At 38.3% G+C, this 22,772-nt stretch overlaps 2 long non-coding RNA genes across 3 annotated transcripts; one reads left to right on the plus strand and one right to left on the minus strand.

The window, feature by feature from the left end:
- The first annotated feature begins 4,925 nt into the window (after positions 1-4,925).
- On the plus strand, positions 4,926-5,990 carry LOC110880940. Its single transcript, XR_002559516.2, has 3 exons — positions 4,926-5,051; positions 5,133-5,223; positions 5,806-5,990. It is a non-coding gene; the product is annotated as an uncharacterized LOC110880940 (long non-coding RNA).
- A 14,623-nt stretch (positions 5,991-20,613) lies between these two features.
- LOC110880941 lies at positions 20,614-22,270 on the minus strand. Of its 2 annotated transcripts, none has more exons than XR_002559517.2 (3): positions 22,160-22,270; positions 21,491-21,943; positions 20,614-20,876 (listed from the first exon to the last, which is right to left on the minus strand). It is a non-coding gene; the product is annotated as an uncharacterized LOC110880941 (long non-coding RNA). The 2 variants fall into 2 exon arrangements; XR_004871116.1 differs by having other exon boundaries at positions 22,046-22,241.
- Positions 22,271-22,772: the final 502 nt, after the last annotated feature.

Raw genomic sequence — 22,772 nt, forward strand, 5'->3', positions numbered from 1 at the left:
AAGGCTCAAGAGGCAGAAGACACTTGAGTTTGAAGCTTAGCATTCACATACAAACACTCAAACTCCAACTGTTCTTCTCTCCCACAGAAATCAAGATTCATTTGTATTAGATAATAATCTTACAATCACCTTGTTAAACTAATTTGTTTCAAAGTGATATAAACTTGATAATTCTGTAGGTCTTGTTTCTTGAAAGTCTGATTTCCATTTCCGCACATCTTTTTCACATATACTGAAATCACTTGCCATATTACGTAAGAAGAAGTTGTTAAGGCCATACTTGGTCCAACAAACAGAAAAGGTGTTTTCTATCTTCAAAGATTCACGGGATGCAATTAGCTATAATAAAATAAACTTTCATTAAGGTCGGCCTCTCGCCGTCGTGCGGTTGGGGTTGGGTGTAGTCTTTTAAGTAAATTTAGGAAATTTACATGAACAACGCCTTTAATTTTTCTTTTTAGTAAGAACAACCCTTGTAATTTTTCTATTGTGTAAAAGGGTATTTTAGTCATTTTATCTAATCTTAACAGAAAAATTAACAAAAGTTGGCCTTAATACTCAAAGGTGTTACAAAATCAAAACCGTAAAACGTGAACATGTTAAAAAAAAAGTTAGTAAACAAAGGCGAAACTAGCTATAAAACACAAGACCCATTTGTGTAATTAACTCTTAATAATTACTCATTTCAACAAATTTTTAAACCTTTTCATTTCACCTATAATTATCACAACTAAACTAGCTAGCTAGATTTCTTTAATTACGGTATAAATTTAGTTTTTTTTAATGGATGTACTGTTTACATTTTCGTTGATAGAAGATTTTACTACTAGTTTATAGACGTTTTACTAGTAGGTTAGGATTTTTTTTGTCAATTCGTTTTGTAAAACTTAAAAAAATATAATCTTTGCAATGTATTTTACCTAATAAAAACCTTATATATGTTCTTAATAAGAGTAAAAGAACATCATAATTCAATTAACCTTTAAATTAGTTATATAGTTCTTATTAACTTTCTTCAATCAAAGCTATATAATTTTGTTTAAAAAATATATAGATTATATAGGTTTTGTGTGTAAGATTTAGCCTTTCCGCCGCCCCCTCCTCTTCCTCATCCTTCTTTTTTTAGAAAAAAACCACATTCTTTGATATGATAAGTATCAAGCTTAAGTACAAAATCTTTACTTGCCTTAATTGTTTTACAAATATATAAATAGTATAGATGCGTGTTTTTGTTGATGCAACAAATAATAGACCAAGGATAGTAGCCGGGCTGGTTAGGCAAAAGGGTTGAAGGGTCCAACTTTGCCTAACGCAGGTCGTGGGGTCCCCCCACGTTTGCAAGACGTGGAGAGAGGTTCACAAGTTTAATCTCGTTGTTTGCTCGAGATGCTCCACTGAAATGTGTTCAATTTCGGGTGTGAGAGCAAAGGGAATGTGTGTGTTGAATGTGAAAGAAAGTGACTTGCTTGAAGCAAACACTCAAGAACAATGACTAGAGATTCGCCAGGAATCAGAGCTGATCTCGGAATGTTTTCACACTTAATGAAGCTTCACATTTATAGGGAAAGCCATTGCTCAAAGAGGAAGCTATTTGACTAGTGAACATGCTTGCAGTGGGGGTTTTGCCCTTTTTGGGGTTGAAGTCTTTTGACTTGCGGATAAAAGGCTGTGCTCTGTGGACTCGTGTTACTTTTGCGGCTGGAGAGTTTGGTGAAGCAATCAAAGATGTGACTTCCTACTGTTCACGTACTGTTTTATCTAAACTCCTGGATTTCCAACCTTTGAACAATTTTAACCTTTTAAGCTTTAATGTGTTCAAGTCATTTTATTTGGTCTTGGGCTACCCCAGTCATTAGCCCACCAAGTCAGAGGTTTTTGGAAGTGAGCTCAAAGACTTCTGACTTTTACACTTTTGCTTTTATTGCTTAAAGGCTTGAAGGCTTGGAGTCAGTTGAGAATTTTTTGAATTTTATTTTTTGAATTTTAAAAACTGACAACTGATTTGATTGATGTGTGGCAGTTTATAGGTCGGCGGTTTTTGCAGAGGATAGGTTAATAACTGTTATACAATCATAACTTCTATTTGGGTTTTATTTTCATTCATTCAAGGCAGACAATCAATTCTTTCATTTTCTCTCAACTTTCCTCCACATTTCCTTTCAATTTTTCAGGTTAGTTCCGGTTTCCTTTCTTTGCTTTACTTGTTCTTTATTTTGATCATGGGTGCATGGAAGGATCTTTCCGTTAGCTTTTCACGCCTCACTCAAGAGGAAGTGGAGAACTTTTGCATTGATTGGGGCCACTGCTACAAAAAAGGGCATTTGCCACCAAATCAATTGAAGGAAATTTATCAGGATCTATCTCAACCGCCTGGTGGATTTAGTTAGAATCGGTTTGTTCAAATTCTCGTAGCTTATAGTTGTTTGATGCTTGTTTATTGTTGGTGATAAGTTTAAACGGTTATTTGATTGTTCTGCATATTGTTTTTTATAGGAATTTATGTTCTTATTTGGTGAATTAGGTTAAAATTGCAATATGAAAATTGAAATGAAAACTCGTGGTGTTTGTTTGTGACCGGAAGTTGTAATGCTAGGTTTTTGGTTGAAGGAATTAGGAGAAGTATATGATTTGACATGAATTGTACTATTGTAGGAACTGCTGGTGACTGTTTTAGTTTGTGTGTTGAAATTTTAGTTGCGTTTAGTGAAGGAAAGAAGGTGAAATGTGGATTTGTATACTAATTGTAGCTTTTAGAATTCGTAGGGCTGGATATTTCTTATGAATCGTGTAGATGTTACATTCAGGTTGAAGTATTTGTACATTGATATCAAAAGTTTTATTCTGATGATTTATAGAGAATAAAAATGTTTAGTTGACGGATGGCCATTATAAGTGTCAACAGTTAAGACAATTACATCAGTGAGAAGATCATAAGTGGAAACTTTATCAGTAGTAACTCAATTATGTCTAACTCGCTAAAATGGTTTGACTCGCTAAATCAGTAGTAACTCATTTTGATGATTGTTTTTGTAACTATATTACGCAGGAACTCCATCTGATTACAACAAAAATATTGAAGAGTGGCCTCGGAGGTGGAGCAAATGGAATCTTGAGGTTTGATGTTGAACAGAAACATGCAGCCAATGCTGGCAAGTGATTTGTTACTCTTTAACTATTCTTATTTTTTGCTTTGGGTATTCTCTTACTGACTGATGCTACACAGGGCTTTGCATGCAATTATAACTGTTGTTAACTAATGAGGATCTTTACCCAGGTACACGTTTCTTGTATAAACATTATAAAATTCTGATATGATTCAGGTTTTAATTTATTGATGTAGCCGTGGGCTCGTTCTCTGACCATCTCTAAGGGAAGTATATGTGTGCAAATGGATTTGTTTGCAATTCTTTGCGAGTTTGATTAAAGATAAATATGAGAGAGGCTAAAATATGTAATGTTGTGATAATGTATTTCTTGTGTTGCCAAGGAGTACATAAACTCATTGTCTTGAGTTCTGATCTTTTTGGTTATGGATGAGCTTTTGATAGTCGAATTGTGTGAATATACCATGGAGTACGTTTTGCATCTTGGATATTGTTTTGATTGATAACTAGATATCAGGAAATCCGTTTGTGCGAAGCTGCAGGTTGAGAATTGAGATTTATTGGGAATCTGTTAGATCATGCCCTGGTAAAACAGAGAATATCATGTGCAACTATTATGATTTAGACGGCAGAATATAAGCATTGTTTATATGGACAAGTATTTAAGAATATGGTTCTTTTTTATGTAAACCAACTTCATTAAGGCTGGGCGATTGATGTGGATTATAGGCTTACGCTTAGCCTAAGCATTGAATGTGTAATTGAACTGTTATCGCCTATGATTTTAAGAATCCTTTACCAGTTTCTTTAGTTAAGGCTCCTTAATTAGCACGTAGGAGTTAAGAATCCTCAGCCATTTCTAATGAACTAGTCTTGATTCTTGAGTTAACCATTTCAAATAATTAATTGTATTTTATTTATCATCAAACTTTACTAAACTTGTGTTAGACAAGTTAGCTTATCTCAAATTGAACAGAACTTTCAACCTTTTGACAAGGATAGTCTTGTGTATTTTTACTATCTATAAATATTTTAAATTGAAATGAACCACTTATGGTTCTGCGTATGGACTGAATGTTTGGCCACAAGAGGACAAGATACTATCAAGATTAACAGTAAATGTATATAAGTAGTGGAACCAAACTTACTGTAGTGAGCTTACACTTGTCTGCATTATGTGTTTGGTAGCAGTCATTCTTTCCAAAGTTGCTAAATTTTGAATATTAACTTATTGCTAAAAATCTGTAGTAAGATCTTTGGAACAGAAGGGAGAAAAAAAGATGGTCCACAAGTCATGCCTAGTGACAAGGTTTATGAGTACATATTCTTTCGCGGAAGTGATATCAAGGTATCTAAGTTGGAAGATATTTGACTCTCTTTTTTCTACTTGCTTGTTTGTATTTAGGAGGGCATGTATCATGATTGTTGTTTTTTTAAAGCTCCCTATTTTTTAAAAGAATTAGTTAGATATTGATTTTCGCCGTTGTTTACAGTTGAAAAAATCAATTATGATTGATTCAAGTGCAATTAAAGTCGAGGGACTAAACACGTATATCATTCAAGTCTCACAGCTTTGACTTGATCTTTATTACTGACTGATCCTCATTTTATAATGTTGTTTCCCTAGGCGTAAGGCACTGTTTTATGGGAGTTTTATCGGTGAATCTAACTCTAATTATTATGCTATTTAAATATGGAAGATTGCAGCAATTATAGCACAAGGAAAAGAAACTCGTAAACCAGCTCTCGTACATTTTGTCTCTAGTGATGAGGTAACAATCCACTTTCACATTGATGTTGCTTTCATTATTTGATAGTACACTTCAACTTATAACATCTTTTAAATAAATAGATTCGCTACAGAGTGTAGAGTAAATTGTAAACAGGTCAGATCGTATGGAAATCAACACCGATGAGTTATTTCTATATTCAACTACCAACATAGAGGTAATTGTTTCATAATTTGCATAATTTTATAAATTCGTTTGTGGTTTCATGAACATGTTTTATAACTAGTGATAATTTTAGGAGATTTTGGGAAAAGCTCAGGCTCTCTCTCCATGTGCTCTAAAAATCGATTCTATTAAGACGATCAGGAGTTACTGGTAGTGGGCTGGAGGTATTTACAGTTTTTTGTTCTATTTTATAAATTTACGCTCTTGAAACATCCATTTTTTAGATTTAATATGATATCAATTTAATTAATAGCTTTTGATCTATTTGTTTGAGATTTGTTGTTTGTAGACTGTAGTTGCTGTTAAACAGATCTATCATCTTGCCCCTGCATTGCAAGATGATTTTTATTTGAATCTTGTTGACTGGTCTTCGCATAATATGTTGGTTGTGGGATTAGGGAATTGTGTTCTTTAGATTTCATATGAATTGTGTTTATTGGTCTTGTTATTAATAAAAGAAGGGCGTATTCATTCTACCATGAGTCTTGATGGACTGGTAAATTTTTTATGGTCTCGTTGGTTATAGAACATTTAGGTAGCAAAAGTTTGGGCTGAATTGAATGTAAAGGTGAAAAGATTGGCTGGTTGTGTTACGGGTCAAAAAGGGGGTCGTTTGGTTTATTTAGGTCTAGTTAGAATTTTATAAATAGTTGATTTTTCAAAGTTTAGATATCGTGTATTTGTAAGTTTTTTTTTTATATCAATAAGGCTTATGTTGACATGACTATGCATTGGTGGTTTTGTAGGTTGAGAAGTTGAACGAGGTTAGCAAAGGTTGGTTATCAAAGAGCTTGTTAAGAAAAGGAAGAAGATAAAGAAAGGTTAATGGAATTATAGCAGAGGTTATCAAAGTGTATATATTTGTAACATTTTGGATTTGGATGTTTTGATGTTTGATTATTTGATGTTTTGATTTGGATGTTTGTTATTATTTTGAAATTTTATGGTTGCAATTTTTAAGTTCAGCAAAGAATACATATGGCAAAGAAATGACAGCTGGTATAAAAAGAAAAAAATTAGTAAAATGACAAGGCGGTAGCAAAATGGTGATAAAAAGCGGTAGGAAAATGAAGACAAAAAAGAGGTAGCAAAATGGTAGCAAAAACAAAAAGGAGGTAGCAAAACGGTGACAAAAAGCGACAACAAAACGGTGGCAACCTAATGGTAGCAAAACCGTAGCAAAAAATAAAATGTCAGCAAATAGGTGGCAATAGGGCAATTGCCACGTGTGCTTTTGCTACCGAATTTTTGGTAGCAAAACGGTAGCAAAAGGGCAATTGCCACCGTTTTGCGACCGAAAATGCGGTAGCGAATACCCAATTCTCTAGTAGTTGGCATTGGCCTTAAATTCAATCCGGTTGCACCGGGTTGTGATAAATCTGTTGATCAATGTCCCCCTGGTTCGATTGCTCTGTATTGCCGACATTTTGAGTTTTCCAACCTTCGTCATCCTTTTTCGCTCTTTGTATTGAATGTTTTGGAGTATTATCGTGTTTCCTTTGGCCAAATTCATCCGAAGGGCATGGTTAGGGTTTTACACTTCAAGGTTTTGTGCCTTGCCCTTGGTTATGATCCTTCATTGTTGCTTTTCCGTCGGTTCTTTCGTTTGGCAAAAAACGGTGATTGGTTCACCTTTGAAACATCCAAGGTTGATACTTGTCTCATTTCTTCCATGGTTACCACACTTGGTACTTGGAAAGATCGTTTTTTCTGGGTCTCTGATTCTATTATCCCCTTCAAAATGGTGTGGAGGCACCCGGACGCTGTTCTCAATGAATCGGAACCTTCCGAATCCAATTTAAATGATGCTTTTCTTAAAGCCATCCGAGAGTGCCCTTCAAGGGTCCGTCCCTTCCCTGAACATTTGCTAGTTCTATTAGGGGTTAGTAAATTGTGGGAAAAGGCCAATCGGGATCCGGTTCTTATGAGGAATGGCCAGGGTATGCTTTTTCCTTGTTCTGTCTTTTTGGAACATCTTTGTTTGGCAGCTTATTTGTTTTTTTGTTTTTGAAACATTTTGCAGTCATGTCTGCTTTGGACTTTATCAAAAGTGATGATACATCTGACGTTGCTTTTACGGATGCCCAAGCCGCTGAAGGAGATGATGCTGTTGCTAGGGGTATAGAACAGAGGTTTGAGGATGTTGGGTATGTTAGTGTCTCCAATGTTAAGGGTTTTTCTAAGCCTGCTGCTCCCAAGGCTTCAACCCGTCGATCTACTCACCGCTTGTTGAAGGGTGCTCCTCAATCCACTTCTTCTGAACCAGTGGAATTGAGTGATGACATTGAGGTTTCTGAAGATCAAGGTGTTGATGTAGATGTTGAGAAGGAAAAGAAATTGGTGGTTCATGGCAAGAAGAAGACTCCGGCCAAGAAGGTTATGGCTACTCCTGTTCAAGATTCCTCGAGCAGGGACGTTGAAGGGTTGAATGAGGATGAGGTTTATGTGCCTGATTGGTCTGTGAAGGTTGATGATAGTTTTAAGGATGCTGCTGTTTGTGAAGATGTGTTGAGCCATATTGCTCCTCCTTCGGTTCATAGTACCATTGCTGAGATGGATGATGACATGATGCTGTCTCGTATGATTTTAAGTACTTGCAACCTTGCTGCCATGCTTCCTCAAGGAGTTGCTCGTTTTCGTAAGAGGACGCATGAGTATGAAGAATTTTATAAAAAGAAGGAGAAAATGAAATCTTTGATGGCTGCGATGAAGAAAGAGATTGGTGGGTTTGCTGAGAAGGAAGAAGCCTGTATCAAAAAGATTGGTGAATTGACTAGAAGGCATGAAATTGAGATGGGTGATCTTAAGAAAAGCTTCGAAGCCGATCGGTTGAAGCTAAAGGGTGATAGGGAGGCTTTGTCTGTTCAACAGAAAGCCTTTGATGAAGAGAAGGAGGGCGTGAAGGCTTTGCTTGCTCAAGCCACCAGTGATAACCAATGGCTAATTGAGCAAGGTTTCCAGCAAGTTGTTACTTACCTTTTTCACTCCAAGGAGTTCAATTCCGCTCTTGGTGAAGTTTATACTAAATTGCTCAACTTGGGTAAACATCAAGGTCTCATTGCCGGTTACAAGCTTCATGAGTCTGGCCATTCTTTAGAAAAGTATCCCTTATATAGTCTTGAAGCTTATGAGGTCTTCAAAGGTTCCGTTGAACAGATGGGAGGCTGACCTACCCGTATGTTAATCAAGTTTCTACCTGTTTTGGTAAGCCTCTTACTGTCTTGCAGGAGCTAAAGCTGGACGGTCTAAATGAAAAAGTTTGTGATGAAGTCCTTGGTTCCCTTTCAAGAAAGCGGTCTTATTCGGGAGATAGTGATGATACCCTTTCAGGAGGACCTGCTGCTTCGAAGGATGCAAGCTTGGAAGCTTCAGCAGTGGGTGGTGATGGTGGCTTGAAAGCTAAGAAGACAAAGAAAGCAAAGAAGGTTAAGAGTGATGGATCTGGGGCTTCCAAGCCTCCTGCTGATGCTTGATGGACATTTGTAGCTTTCTTAGCACCTTTGAAAACAATTTGTGGTTTGTAATGTTAACTTAAACAATTTTAGGTTTCACAGGAACCCTTAAGGTTCTTGTTATGTGGTTGTGGTTAGGCCTGTATGGCCATTTGAACAATTTCTAAGCTTACAAGTCGTTAGGCTTGTTTTAACTTTGTTTGGATGTTTGGAAGTCTTTAAGGCTTCCTTTATTATGCTATTAAGTTTAACTATTTGCCTTGTGTTACATTTTGTTAAGGCAACTTGGTTGGCTTCAAGCCTTCAAGGCTTCTGGCTCTCATGCATGTAGGTTGAAGCCTTTGAGGCTTCTGGTTGTCACGTTTGCAGCTTGAAGCCTTCAAGGCTACTTTGGTTTCGTGACTTGGTTTGTATCTTTGAGTTTTATAACCTTTTTTGTTCATGTTGTTGTATTGTTCCTTAGATTATTTCTTTTCCTTGTGGTTTTGTCTTTGTTGGGTTTGTGTTGTCTTTATGTTTTTCATACCTTAAAGGGTCCAGTGCTGCAGTCACTTAGCCTTGGTATTTTTAACAAGAAGAAATAACACCTATCCTATTCATTATTTTTCTTATTTTCATTTGATTTCGTAAGCCTGTTTGTTGATTATTTTTCTAAGGCTTGAGGAACATTTGATGTAGGCTGTTCGAACCCGTTTATAAGACAACTTTGTTTTCAATAATAAGTCTCATGGAGTTGTATTGATCTAGGAACTCACCACTTATATAGGTCCATTCAACCCTTGAACCTATTGAGCGATGTGGCCTGGGAGCTCATCCCCTTACATGGCCCTTGCCATGGAGGTTTTTGCTAGGTTCTCAACCTGATTTTAGGATAGAAAGACAAATTTGATAAAACAACTTCATTCATTCAAGAGACATCGTGTTTACAAAAGGTGATCATAACTCTTGAAATACAACTTTGTAAAATACAAACCAATCTTTCTAGATTAGACATGGAACTTCTTCAAGGTTTTTCCATTCCAGTGTCTTGGAAGCTTTTTACCCTCTGAGTCTGCTAGCTTGTAAGATCCACCCTTTTGTGCTTCAAGGATGGTATACGGGCCTTCCCATTTTGGGCCGAGCTTTCCTTGGTTCTCTTTTTTACTAGCTTCATTGTTTCTAAGCACCAGGTATCCTGGCTTGAAACGTTCATTCTTGACTCTTTTGTTATAGTAAGCTTCCATTCGTTGTTTGTACTTGGCCTCTTAAATTGCAGCTTGGTCTCATGCTTCCTCTAGGAGTTGTAAGTTCAACATGGTCTCTTTTTGGTTTGTTTCGGGATCCATGTTAACGGTTCGTTGTGTTACAACTCCTACTTCAGCTGGAATCACGGCTTCAGACCCAAATACAAAGCAATAGGGTGTTCTTTTGTGGCTTGTTTTTTCGGTTGTTCTTATGGCCCATAGAACACTTGGCAATTCTTCAAGCCAATTGCTTTCATACCTTCCCAACCTGGCTTTGATTCCTTCAACTATGCTTCAATTCATCCTCTCAACTTGACCGTTTGACTGTGGATATGCCACTGAGCTGAAAACCTGAGCGATTCTGAATTCTTTGCACCAAACGCTGAAAGGCTTCTCGGCGAATTGCTTTCCATTGTCGGTAAAAAGTACTCCCGGTAATCCATAACGGCAAATAATGTTTTCCCAAACGAAGGCAATGACCTGTTTTCCCGTGATTTTTGCAAGTGGTTTAACCTCAGGCCACTTGGTGAAGTAGTCTATGGCTACCAACAAGAATTTTACTCCACCTTTGGCCGGTGGGAATGGACCAACAATGTCCATCCCCTATTTATAAAATGGCCATGCTGAGGTTATCGGGACAACATCATGCTTGGGACTCTTCGGGACTGGTGCATGAATTTGGCAGGCATCACACTTCCTTAGTTGCTCAGTGGTATCTTGGTGCATTGAGGGCCAAAAATACCCAAGGTTCATTAGTTTAGCAACCACCGATCTAGCTCCAAAATGAGCCCCGCATATACCTTCATGAACCTCTTTGACCAAATATTGACTTTGCTCGGGACCAACACATCTTAGCAAGGGTGCAAGGTAACCCTTCTTGTAGAGGATTTCACCTTGCAATACGTACTGCCTTGCCTTGATCTTAACCCTTTCAGCCTCTGTTTGATCAGCAGACAATTCACCATTTTTAAGGAATTTCTTGATTGGAGTCATCCAATTTGGATCTTCTTCAGTGATTACGTCTTGAACTTCCAACTCATCAATTGACGGAGCTTTTAACACTTCTACCAATACCTTTTTGGTAAGGTGGGCAAAAGTGAGAGATGCGAGTTTACTCAAGGCATCCGCTTTCTTGTTTTGAGACCTGGGAATTTGCTTGATGGTACATGTTTGGAAAGTGTTCAACAATTCTTTGGGTTTTTCTATATACCTCTTCATGTTGGGCTCCTTTGCAATGTAGCTATCATTCACTTGGCTTGATACCAGCAATGAGTCTGTGAACACTTCAAGCTTTTGGACCTTCATTTCTTTAGCCAGTCTTAAGCCGGCTATCAGTGCTTCATATTCAGCTTCGTTATTCGTGGTCTGAAATCAAAGCGAAGAGCATACGTGAATTCTAACCCTTCTGGGTTGATCAGAATGAGCCCAGCCCCTGACCCTTCAACGCTTGAAGCCCCATCGGTAAAAAGCTTCCAGGCTTAAAGGTCTGAGGGTTCAGTGGCAGTTGTGTTCACTTTAGTGATTGTTTGGTTTGGGACTTCTACAATGAAATTAGCCAAGACTTGGGCTTTTGATATCTTTTCTTGGGACATAGGTGATGTTATGTTCACCTAGTTCCATTGCCCATTTGGCTAATCGTCTCGAGTTTTCTGGTTTTTCAAGCACACTCTTAATAGGTTGGTCGGTGACCACTTGTATAGGGTGTGCTTGGAAATACCTTCGAAGCCTTCTAGCCGTTTGGACTAGGGCTAGAGCAAGTTTTTCCAGGGGAGGATATTTGATTTCAGCCAATTTTAGAGTTTTGCTGAAGAAATAAACGGGTACCTGAACTTTGTCTCTTTCGATGGTGAGGACCGCACTTATTGCTTTTTCAGCAACTGAAAGGTAAGCCGAGAACAATTCTCTCGTTTCTGGGGCTGCAATTTCAGGTAGGGAAGCTAGGTGTTGCTTCATCTGGTTGAAGGCTTCTTCAGCCTCCTCAGTCCATTTGAAGTCCTTGTCGGAGCAACCCTTGAGCGTTTTGAAAAAAGGTAAAGACCTTTCGGCAAATTTTGAGGTAAAACGCTTCAAGGCTGCAAGCTTCCCATTCAAGCTTTCAACCTCCTTTTTGCTTCGTGACGGTTTGGTTTCAAGAACAGCTTTCACCTTGTTTGGATTAGCCTTAATGCTTTGTTTTCCCACAATATGCCCCAGGAACTTACCTTCCTTAAACCCAGGGTTAAGTTTCATGTTGACCTTCCTTAGGTTCTTGAAGGTTTCTTGGATGTCGTCGAGCATTTGATATTCCATTTTGCTTTTGATCACCAAGTCGTCGACATATGCCTCCATGTTTCTACCAATTTGACTTGCAAAGGCCATGTCAACTAGACGTTGGTAGGTTGCCCCAACATTTTTGAGGCCAAAAGGCATCTTTTGGTAACAAAAGATCCCTTTGTCCGTGTGGAAGGCGGTCTTCTCTTCATTTTCTTCCTTCGTGAGGATTTGATGGTAACCCTTGTAAGCATCAAGAAAACACTTGAACGGGTAACCGGTGAGGGAGTCAACCTTGAGATTAATTTCTGGCAACGGGTAACAATCTTTGGGACAAGCCTTGTTAAGATCCTTGAAGTCTATGGACATTCTCCAAGAGTTGCCCGGATTTCGAACCATGACCGGGTTTGCAACCCAGTATTGGTACTTGACTTCTCGGAGAATGCCGGCTGACACAAGCTTTTCAACCTCTTGGCATGCAGCCAAGCTCCTTTCGGGTGCTAAACTTCATTTCTTTTGGACAACAGCCTTGACATCAGGTGGTATTTTCAACTCATGTTCAGCGATGCTTCGAGGGATGCCCGTCATATCTTCCGGGCACCAAGCAAAGACATCACTATAATGTGACAACAACTTTTCAAGATATGAGAGAGTTTCTTGTGAAAAGCTTGGATTAACCCTTATCCTCTGCTCAGGATACTTAGGGTTTATAATTAGCCTTTGTTTGCCTTCTTCACTTTTGGAACTTTCACCCTCAACCATATAGGCCTCCTGGGTAGGTCGAAGGGTTGCGATTCCCCTCTCGGTAGGAAATTTGACAGTGCCATGGCCAAGAGACACGACCACGTAGAATGCACACTGCCCCGGCCTTCCAATGATCACATCATAATTTGAAGGTATGTTGATGACTACAAAAGTGAGAGGTTGGACTCTTTTCTTCTGACCTTCGCTGAAACAGACATTAAGGCTCAGCTGCCCTAAAGGCTTGAGAGGTATGTCAGCAATACCTTTTATCGAGGTCCCGGAGGGTTGAAGCCTTGAACGCTCCTCATTGCTCAAACGGTTGAGGAACTTCTCAAACAGATTTCGGTGGCAGCCCCAGTGTCTATGTATGCTCTGCTTGTTTGTAACGTTCCCACAGTAGCCTCAACCACAAGAGGGTTTGAAAGAGAGTCTTTTTCTGTTGGAGGAAAACAAACACACTGAAGCTCCCAAGCTTCTAACCGTTGCCTTTTGTGTGGAACCTTTCCATCAAAATCCACCATGTTGACTTCCTTGCCCTTTCCTTCGACCATTTCGTCCCTTACTCCCTTCCACAAGTGAGCACGTTCCCTGGACTTCACAATATTGGGTGGAATTCTCGTTCTTCCTGCTTTTAGGTAGAGGTCTAGGAGGCCGAAAGTTTTGCTTAACTTCCTCTGTTGCAAGGATTTCTTGAGGGGTCTTGGTAAGGGGTGTGAAACTTATGCCTTTCTCCCGGTTAGAAGGGTTCCGGCCTTCAGACCTTTGTTGCTCTGAATCCTTTTGGCGTCTGTCATAGGAGTTAAAGTTCCCCCTTTTTCTAGTTGGGCTGTTGCCTTGCCAGCTGGATCCCCTTTTCCTTTGCTCTTTAATGTCTACTGCCTCCTCTCCCCGAATGTGGGCCTCTGCCCTTTCGAGAGCTTCTTCCAAGGTCTTGGGTAGGGATTTGTTAAAATCTCTTATGAGATATTTGGATGTAATGGCATTCATAAAACCGGCCACTCTCATCTTTTCGTCTGCCCCTACATATGTCAGACCTTCCTTCTTATATCTTTCTATGATCTCTCGAAGGCTTTCATCATCCCTTTGTTTTATCTGAAAGATTACTATAGCACCTTTAACGTACCGCCTCTGCTGGGAGAAATTGGCTAGGAACCCCTTGCTGAGGTCATCGAAGCTTCGAACGCTTTGAGCAGGTAAATCATTGAACCAGATTCTGGCTGATCCGATTCACCATTATGTGAATTACCTCAATTCACCATTCTCGTGCAAAAAACAATCAGAACTCCCCCTCACAACAAACTATTTTCCCATTATGATTTCAAAACACTTATGTTTGTTTTAATCAAAATGGTTTTTCCGGAAAAATTAGTTTGTGTTCCAACCATTTGTAGATTTGGGGTTATCTCATCATCTTGTTTTCTTCAAACCTTTTAAAGATTTATTATTTCCAGTTTGATCATAAACCATCAGTAGAAAATCAAGTACAAATTAATGTCCCTGATTTACCACTTATGAGGCGAAAAATCACCAAAGTGAAATTTCTCAAGAAATGTGCCAATTCATGATCCACGATACCATCTTGGGATCTCCGGCAAGTCAGGTTTTTCTATTTAAACAATTTCACCCAAGCCTGACTGACCTTGGGTGATTTTGAATTCTTGCTCAACAATGGTGGAAAATTTGCATCATCCATTGCTAAACTAGAATTCTCAACTTTTACCTCAACCAATGGCTCCTCTGGTTTTACCATACCAGAATCATTGCCTGAAGGTGGCTTGTCCGACTTTGATCTGTCAGATTCATCGCCGACCTTATCCTTTTTCTTCTCCTCTTTTGTCCCCAGATTTGTATCTGATGAATTCTTTTTGCTTGTTGTTGCAGCTGAGGGAGTTGATTCATCAGAACTTTTAATCTTTTTGTCCGGTGAACCCGAGGACAAAATCTTCTCGAGATACTCTCGTGCCTTCTTTCTCTTTTTCCTCAGTCTGTCTTTCTGCCCCTGAGAAAGTTTAACTTTCGTCTCTAGAACTTTCGGTTGTTGAACTTTTGGTTCTCGAACTTTTAGTTCTTCGGGCTTGACCTTGACTGGAATTCTTGCCACTTTCTGAGACATAACCCTTGATCTTCCCATTGATCTCCTCGGGCAATCTCGGGCAATATGACCTTTGATATTGCAGTTATAGCACCTCCTGGTCTCATATCTCCAGTACTGGCAATTAACAGCAATGTGTCCATGATAGCCGCAACTGTAACACATTCTGTTATCGTACCAGTTATCACCGTTATACCAAATACTCAAGTCGTAACACTGTTTGGCCTGGTGATATTCCTTCCTCAACTTTGTAGAATTTGACGCTTTAACACTGTGGTCTGACCTGCACCACTTATTACCAACATTTTTTGAGTTTTCATTTTTTATTTTTTGTAAATTTTGTTTTTGATTGGATGATCGATCCGATGAACTTTTATTATCTTTTTGTTTCTGTTCTGCTTTCTTCCTCAAAGGCTTTTGCTTAGAACATTCACCTTTTTCGGTCGATTGCAAAACAGTTTTCTGAAATTTTTCTTTCAAATTTAAAAACAATTTTTGTTTTTCTTTTTTAACATTTTCATCATCGGATGCATCATCACAATCTTCAACTTTGACAGAGTCAAAGTTTGTGACACAGTCACTTATTGGAACTGAATTGATCGGTTTTGGACAAGGAATATTCAACTTGTCAGATTTAGTCGCAAAACTGATCAATTTCTTTTCAAGTTCATCAATCTTGATCCTTGAACTCTTAGCTTCGTCTTCAAGCTTAGATATTCTTTCAAGATGAGACTTGATTGAATTTTCATTATCATTTTTCAAATTTTCAAGAACCGATTTTTCATTTTCCAAAACATTTATCTGTTCTTGAAGTTTCACTTCATTAGCTTTAAGATTTTTGTTCTCCAATTTTATCCAGAAATCTTCATTTTCTGATGATTTCTGTTTGCTTTCAAAGACCTTTTCATTTTCTTTCAAACCTTTGTTCTCTAATGTCAAACTGTTCACACTACCCAACAGTTTGCCATTTTCGACTTTCAACTTCTCACAAATACCCTGTAAGTCTAGAATCTGTTTTTCATCAGCTTTCTTCTTATTGTTCAACTTCTTGATCTCCAATGCTAAACTTTCTGCATCCTTCACAAGTTTGGCATTGACTGTCTTGAAGTTGTGACAATTTGAGCATACTGATGCAGACCTTGACGATTCATTCTTCACAGATTCTTTGACTTTTACAGCTTTTTCTTTCCTTTTCTCATCCTTGATCACCATCTGTTCTTCAATCCTTTTAATGAGTGGAGAAATTGTCAGTTGAGAAAATTCTCTAGAACTTCTCAAGTTCAAGACATAATCTTCCCATTCTTCTTTCGGCAAAGCACTGATAAATTTTTCAACCCACTCTTCTGGTTCTTTTGTAATATCTAAATCAGACATTGAACTAACAAGATGTTTGTATCTCTTAATGACACTCTTTGTACTTTCTCCTGGAAAACTTGAAAAAGAATCAAATTCTGTCTCTAATTTCCTTATTTTATCCATTGTTTCCTGAGTCATATTAAACACATCGAAACCCATGATTTCTTAACTCGGTTTTTCAAAACACGGCAACAAATAATCAAAAATTGGGCCGATATCTAAGTGTGTCGGTGCTTGGATAACTGTTGGGTCTTGGGTGGTGCAAGTGGGTTTAATGGTTGGTTCTTTTGGGCGGTGGGATAAAATTTGATTGGGTTGTTTTTAGCAAATGGGGCGGTTGAATTAAATGTTTGGACGGTGTACAGCAAATCAAAAACACCCTTTTTACTTTAAAAACTACCGACAACAAGTAGTGGGGTAATCTCAATTGCTTAACAACAACTACTGGGTCAGTGGCGGCGGGCTAGTGGGCTTCACATTGGACGGTGGAAAAGGCTTTGGTGATTGGTTAATTTGGGTGGTGAACTAATAGGCCAAAACAACAACTGAATTGTTTCTTTTGAGCGGTAATTTTATATGGTTGGGCGGCACAACCTGCTGACAATGATGACAAAAGAGCGGTTCCACACTGACTTAACAGCGAGCCATATTAGTCCACAAAAGCGGTTCACCTGGTTCAATATATGTAATTATGAGCGACCCAATATGTGTCATAAAAAACGATCCACCTTGTGTCAAATAAGCGGTTCAGAAGATTCCCTAAGAGCGATTCAAAGAAATGACATATGAGCGATTCCAATCATTCCCAATAAGCGATTCGAGATAATATTTCGAGCGGTTCCAGAAATGACGTCAGCAAACACGAACCGCTTTTAGAGCGAAAATTCAATTTTAATCACTTTTAAGCCGAATTAAGGTCTGAAAATTTCCAGGTTTTGTTAAGTCATGATTCCGCACACAATATGTAAATTTGAAGCGATTTTGACCGTAAAAAGTTGCGTTTCTCGAAAAAGAAAGGTGTAGAAGCAGAAAAAGTGATGAACACGAGCTGTATATGCGAGATCTCCTCCTCCTTGGCTCTGATACCAATTGTAGGACCGGTTTTTCGACCGTTCGATTGCGTAACGAACGTTTCACGTGCGGAATCCGTGAACGAACGTGACCGAACACATGATAACGTACTACTAATGTGATTCCATTGCTAAATTTGACGTGTACGGTACAAGAATCACAAATCTACAACTTTCTCTCTACTTTCTCTCTCTAGAAAGTCTTCTCCAAAAGTCTAACTTCAAATCTCTAAAATCTCTATCTAAAATCATGACATACCTCCTATTTATATGGTCAAGGCAACTTAATGAAAGTTCTCATTAATTACAAGTTTGCCACCTTGCCATTTCTAACTAAATATGACATTATGCGCTTGATTCCTTCCGGCTTTTCACTACGACTCGGATTGACGAAGGCGATAGACAAAATATGCATCAACACCGATAAGGGTTTGCATGAACATTAAACATAATTCAGCATTTGACCATTTCTCAATTCTAGCGGCACCAGTAAAGATCTGAAGACGGTCTTCAGGATCTTCAGTCCCATCATATGTCTTGATGTGGGACGACATTTTAATCTTCGTCTGAAAATCATAATCGGCTATATGCTGTGAGAAGCATGAGAGGTTACTCGGCTTGTAAGGCTTAGCCAGATCTTCTTCAACCCTTGCACCCGTGTTGTTGCTGTTATAGTTGTTCCCTTGAGTGGCCAGCACCTGATTAATAAAGTGCTGCCACGGGAAGCTGGCCATTATCTGGGCCATTATCTGGGGCATAAGGTTGAAGCCTTGAAGGCTTCCGGGTGCCATTGGGCAACCAACTCCCATAGGAGTGCTCATAATGGCACTTCGCGCCAAAGGGAGTACGGACAAAGTTTGTTCCCATGAAGTTTTTGTTGAGGGTGGAAGACTTGTCACTAGAGTCTGTAGGAGCTGGTCAATGGTCAGCTCATGGCCCAAAGGCGCACCGTTTGTAGCTGGTTGGGACGAAAAGAGAGGAAATGTTGTAGGATTCGGCCTTGTGGACAGATAGGGGTTAGGGTTTGGAGGAGGATTACTGGGACTAGCCTCATCCCTAGACACCAAAGGTTGTGAGTTTGCAAAAGGAGGGATGGGGGGTCTGGGAGATAGTGTTGGCTCCGGCTCATCATAATCTAAACGAATCCTCACACCCTTGTCCCTCTCCCTACTCACATATTGGGTGAGGAGAGACCTCAACTCAAATAAATTGATGGCGACCCCCTCAGGGGTAAGTTCAACATGTGATGGGGTGCTAAAGACACCGATATTAGGGGAAGGGACCCCTGATCTGGATGGAGTTGGAGTATTGAAAGTGAGAAACTCGGGAGTGCTCCCTGGTGTCGAGAAAGACGTTGGTATAACCACATGGGCTTGGCCAGTGCTTGGGGTAGAGGTATTTGGAACCTGATTCACCTCTCCCAGGGATCCACTTTCTGACATGGTAATTTCGAGAGGATGGAGCTACACTACTAGGTCTTTTGAAGAAAAATAGTGGCGTAGCCCCATGGTGGGCGCCAACTTATTGATGCAACAAATAATAGACCAAGGATAGTAGCCGGGCTGGTTAGGCAAAAGGGTTGAAGGGTCAAACTTTGCCTAACGCAGATCGTGGGGTCCCCCCACGTTTGCAAGACGTGGAGAGAGGTTCACTCGTTTAATCTCGTTGTTTGATCGAGATCCTCCACTAAAATGTGTTCAGTTTCGGGTGTCGGAGCAAAGGGAATGTGTGTGTTGAATGTGAAAGAAGTGACTTGCATGAAGCAAACACTCAAGAACAATGACCAGAGATTCGCCAGGAATCAGAGCTGATCTCGGAATGTTTTTCACACTTAATCAAGCGTCACATTTATAGGGAAAACCATTGCTCAAAGAGGAAGCTATTTGACTAGTGAACATGCTTGCAGTGGGGGTTTTGCCCTTTTTGGGGTTGAAGCCTTTTGACCTGCGGATAAAAGGCTGTACTCTGTGGAGTCGTGTTAGTTTTGCGGCTGGAGAGTTTGGTGAAGCAATCAGAGATGTGACTTCCTACTGTTCACGTACTGTTTTATCTAAACTCCTGGATTTCCAACCTTTTTACCTTTTAACCTTTTAAGCTTTAATGTGTTCAAGTCATTTTATTTGGTCTTGGGCTACCCCCGTCATCAGTTTTCAACACTTGTCTAAACAAGACATTTTAACTTAGGGGCTGTTTGTTTACCTTTTAATGAGGCTCTTAATGGTTCACATCTCTTATTGGTTCAGCACTTAATGGTTCAGACTGTTTGTTTCACGAGCTGATGTCTGAATGGTTTAGACATTTGTCTCTGAATGGTTAAGATTTATACTGAGTCTGAATGGTTAAAACCTCTAATTTGAATTGGTCAGACATTTGCCTCTGAACGGTTAAGCATTATACATGCTCTTAATGGTTTAGACCTCTTACTAATTCATCACTTAATGATTCAGACCTCCTACAAGTTCAGCATTTAAGTATTCAAATGTTGCCAAAGAGCCCCTTATTGATATTAGCATAACGTAATCAAATTCTGATTAAAAATAGTAAACATGCAAGTGCTTAGGGTCGTTAGTTTTTTTTAATGCGAATTCAAAAAAAAATGGCAGAACTAAACATTCAAGTTATAATATTTTCAAATAGGTCATCAAGTAAGAAGTTATCAAACACTACTACAGAAATAGGTATTTGCTAGGGCCAAATCCGTACCAAATCCGTTGCAAACTGGGTGTCTGCTACGGATTTGCTACGAATTTGGTCTGTAGCTACAAGTCTCGTCGCAAATTAATTTGCTACGAACTTTAGCTACGGAAATTATATTTGCGACGACTTTAGCTACAAAAAAGGGCGTCGCTATTTTAGCCACGGATTTGCTATGAAAAAGGTTGCTACGGAATTTTGCTATGGATTTTTAGCCACGGATATTTTTAGCTACGAAATTTTGCTACTAATGTTTAGCGACGAAGTAGATTTTGCTACGAGTGTTGGCTACGGAAATTTGCTACGTTTTTGCTACCATTTTTGCTACATAATTTAACTACGAACTTACTCTGGTTTGGCTACGAAAATTCGCTACCTTTTGTATTATTTTCGCTATGAATGTTAGCTACAAAAACTTGCTATCAGTTTCGCTACAGAATTTACCTACAAATTCGCTACGGTATTTGCTACCGGCTATGCTACATTGCTATGATTTTTATTGAATCTAGCTATATATTTTGAAAGATTTTCGTTATAGATTTTGAGATTTTTGCTACAAAATTTGCTACGAATTTTTACCCAAATTTTTTTATTGTAAACATTATATTAGAAACCATATATATATATATATATACACACACACATGATTCACACGAAAGATAAACATCCAAACTAAATTAGAAAAAGAAAATATCCAACTAAGTAAACAATAACAGAATAAATGTACAAATTATCCAAAAGGAATACATTCAATATTCAAAATAATGTGTTTACTAACATAACCCCATATACAAACTTGGTAGAAACTTGGCATATATTATTTACAATCGAAATCTCTTGTTCATTTAAGGATGTAACCTCAAGTTTCTTCAATTCATGTTTCTCTATTTTCTCTTGTTCCGGCCAACTCCGTCATTTATTCCTCCAAGCGTTGCACTAGTAACACATCATTGTTAATAACACATTAATACCAAAGATGTCACTTTTTAAACAAATAGTAATCAAGCGACTGCAAACACCTCATAGATCTGCATACTAGAATATCTTATTAATCGAATAATGTGAGGACATGAAACATATTGAAATTCAGGCCTTTAACAAACACATTGCTCCTCGTTTGATTAAGTCAACCATGGAACCAAAACCCTAGCAATGTGGAGCCTATCTATCAGAGATTATAACTTTTCTAAAGTGTTAGATTATTGTACATTACAAACCATAACATATCAATTTTTCTTGAATGATCCAGTACTCAACTCAAGGGTTGTAGTAACTAAAGATGAGCGCGGTACTAGTTCGGTACCGAAAGTACCGGTATGGGAAAACGGGGAAAAGTGGTGTCGGTACCGGTACCGAATACACCGGTTCGTTACCGGTATTTACCGGTGTTTTACCCGTAAATACCGGTACCGTACCGGTACTCAAAAACGAGGAAAATGGGAAGCGGTACCGAATATACTAAGTACGGTTCGGTACCGGTACGATACCGGTTCGGTTGTAGTAAATGATGAAATAATTACAAATGTAGAAAATTCATATGAACTATTCACCGTGAAGAAAAGTGGGAAGAATACAAGCAGCAGAGATCTTAGGTACTTTAAGTTCCCAAAAACAAGCTGCAACAAAATCAACAAATATAACATCATCACCAAGTATTTCATTAAATATTAAAGTAATGTGGTTCCTCCTTTATTCATCAATAACTGCAGAAACTTGGTTTTCACTATTTTGATGATGAAATAAGTCAAATATGGTCGTGGCAATTTGCAAAATTTACCCATTTTAGCCATTTTTGCAAATGGTTATAGAGTTGCCACATCTTGGTAAACTAAATAACAATGCTATTCTCACATATGACATAAAAAATTGTTAGATAATACCACGAATGATAACGATGAAATTTACATGAAAATAAGTGACAGATAATAAATAGAGAAAAGAAAATTTATGTTCATTGTAGTATTTGATTGCGTCTTCATCAACTGCTTCTTATCATGATTAACCTGAACATACAAAACTTACGATTACGCCAAAATCAAGAGAAATAACCATGTTAACACACATAATGTGGTGTTTAGTACACCACAAATCAACTTAAAACTCACCCAAATAACATGGTTTACGTCTACAATTGATTTTGAACAAAGAAAAAGTTTACGTTCGATTTGACTAAACTCGAAACCCAAGCGATTAGGGCTGTTGGTCGATGGATAGTTTACCTTCATAAGAAGTCTCCTCCCGGTTTCGTTCTCTCGACAGTTCCTGGCACCAGGCTAAAGTGGCAGGATAAGAAAAAATAAAGAGGGATTTGGGTGTGGGAACAAAAGGGTCAAAGAAAATTTGGAGGTATCAGTTGGTGAATTCGTGGTTTCAAACTAAATTAAATCTGGACTTGGAGGGAATCTAATAATTTGAGGGAGAAGAATGGGAGGGAATATAAAATTTTGGGTTGGAATTGGAGGGAACAGGTGATATAAAATTGAATTTTTAAACCATGTTTAAGTTATTTAATAAATTAAACACGACAAGGTATATATGTAAAATTTCATAAAATATAAGATTACGTTTTTAAAAAATATCTAAACTTATACATTATATTGTTACATTATAAGAATGACGTATGTAAAAAATCAATATAACAAATATATGTAAGTAAATTAATTCGAAAATAGGTTGATAGAGTAAAAAAAAAAAACTCATACGTAATACTTATTAATTTATTACAAAAATATGTTCTTGTTATTATTGATAATCTTCAATACTTCTTTTATTAAACTTTTTTTTTGTGAGTGACGTATAGAGGCCTGAATTGGTGCCATGTAGGGTGTACAA

Source organism: Helianthus annuus, chromosome 11 (assembly GCF_002127325.2).
Source record: "Helianthus annuus cultivar XRQ/B chromosome 11, HanXRQr2.0-SUNRISE, whole genome shotgun sequence".
In the NCBI taxonomy this organism is placed as follows: domain Eukaryota; kingdom Viridiplantae; phylum Streptophyta; class Magnoliopsida; order Asterales; family Asteraceae; genus Helianthus; species Helianthus annuus.